The 2300-nt window shown below is 40.9% G+C and overlaps 1 protein-coding gene across 1 annotated transcript in view; it reads right to left on the reverse strand.

Moving 5' to 3' along the window:
* MFSD8 (major facilitator superfamily domain containing 8) overlaps positions 1-2300 on the reverse strand; it is a 52987-nt gene that overhangs the window by 12724 nt on the left and 37963 nt on the right. The window lies entirely within an intron of this gene.

Below are 2300 nucleotides of genomic sequence, written 5' to 3' on the forward strand. Positions count from 1 at the left end.
TCCAAGAACGATGCCATAAGAGACTGAATATTGCACTAGAATCCCAAGAAGTCAAGGCAAAGGAAGAAATCAAGATGTGAAGGAGCTGAACAGAAGATTTCAAAGGTCAGCTCTGAAAGACAAAGTATTATAGTGAAATGTGCAAGGGGCTGGAGTCAGAAAATCAAAAGGGCCGAACTCACTCTGCATTTCTTAAACTGAAAGAACTGAAGAACAAATTCAAGCCTCAAGTTACAATACTTAAGGATACAGTGGGCAGAATATCAAATGATCCAGAACACTTTAAAAGAAGATAGAATGAGTACAGTCATTGTACCAAAAAGAATAGGCTAACACAGAATTTCTTGAAACAAGTATTTATTTCATGATCAAAAGGCTATGGTGATGGAGGAAGAAGTTCAAGCTGTTCTGAAGGAATTGGCAAAAAACAAAACCTTGGGAATTAAGGCATATCAACTGTCATATTTTAACAAACAGATGCTGCCTTGGATGTGCTCACCAAGTTGTGTCAAGAAATGTGGAGGACAACCACCTGGCCAACTGACTGGGAGAGATCCAGATTTGTTCATATTAAAAAAAGAAAAAAAGGTGACCTCACGAAGTACAGAAATTACTGAACAATAACTATTACATGCAACCAAGTTCTTGCAAAATGATACAAAAACTACTGGAACAGTATATGAACAGAAAACTGCCAGATGTGTAGGCTAAGTATAGAAGAGGCCATGGCACTAGCAATATTACAGCTAATGTTAGATGGATCTTGGCTCAAAGAATAGAGTACCAGAGGAATGTCTATCTGTGTTTCATTGACTTTGCAAAGGCTTCTGACCGTGTGGATCATAACAAACTGTGGCTGACTCTGAGAAGAATGGGAATCCCAGAATACGTGATTGTGCTTATGCGAGACCTTTACTGGGACCAGGATGCAGTCGTCAGAACAGAGCAAGGAAACAACTTCATGGTTCAAAAAATCAGGAAAAGTGCATGCCAGGGATGTGTCCTCTTTCCATATTTTCTCAATATATATGCAGAACAGATGATATATGCAAAACAGATCATCCAGGAGGCTGGTGTTTATGAGGAGGCATGTGGCATCAGGATTGGAGGAAGATTCATCAACAATCTGTATTATGCAGGTAACACAACCTTGTTTGCTGAAACTGAGGAGAACGTGAGGCATTTGCTGCAGAAGGCCAAGGACTGCATTCTTCAATATGGACTGAAACTCAAAATCAAGAAAACAAAGATTCTCACCACTGGACTGACATGATAAATGCATCCTGATAGATAGTGATGGGATTGAGATTGTTAACAGCTTGCTTGGCTCCACAATCAATACTATTGGTACCAGAATCCAGGAAATCAAAAGATGAATTGCACTGGGAAAATGTGCTGTCAGGGACCTCTTTAAAGCACTGAAGAACAATGTCAGTCTAAAAACTAAGGTGCCCTTGACCCAGTCCATGGTCTTTTCAATTACTTGCTGTGCATCAGAAAGCTGGACAATCACTAGGATGATAGAAGAATTGATACCTTTCAGTTGTAGTGCTGGAGCAGAGTACTGAATATATCATGGACTGCTAGGAGAACAAACAGATTTGTCATTGTTGTTGTTAGGTTCTGTTGAGTTGCTTGTGACTCATCATGACCCTATGTACAACAGTCCTGAAACCTGCTCTATCCCATGCAACCTTATCATATCTTGCACACCTACCCTCATTACTCCAGTCACTTAATCAATCCATCTCATAGAGGGTCTTCCTCTCTTGTGCTGTCCTTCCACCCTTCCAAGAATGATGGCCCTCTCCAAGGATTGGTCTCTCCTCGCAATATGCCCAAAGTATGTCATACAAAGCCTCAGAATTCTTGCCTCCAAGGAACAGCCTGGTTTCACCCTTTCCAGGATGAAACTATTCTTTCTTCTGCAGTCCATGTTTTATTCAATACTCTTCTTTAGTATCATAGCTCAAAGACATCAATTCTCTATCATTCCTAGTCACTGTCCAGCTTTCTGACACATAGCAAGTAACTGCGAAAACTAGGGCCTGGCTCAGGAGAACTTTAGATTCCAGACAGATGTCATTGCTCTTCAGTACTTTGGACATGTCTCTGTCATCAGACTTTGCCAATGCAATTCGTCTTTTGATTTCCTGGCTGCTGGCACCAAGAGTGTAGATTGTGGAGCCAAAAAACTAAAGCTGTTAACAATCTAAATCTAGGTTTATCCTGTTGTTGTTGTTGTTATGTGCCGTCGAGTCCTTTCCGACTCATAGCGACCCTATGCACAACAGCCCTAA

This window comes from Elephantulus edwardii, unplaced genomic scaffold (genome assembly GCF_000299155.1).
Source record: "Elephantulus edwardii isolate Elephantulus edwardi_28Jun2011 unplaced genomic scaffold, EleEdw1.0 scaffold00058, whole genome shotgun sequence".
In the NCBI taxonomy this organism is placed as follows: Eukaryota; Metazoa; Chordata; class Mammalia; order Macroscelidea; family Macroscelididae; genus Elephantulus; species Elephantulus edwardii.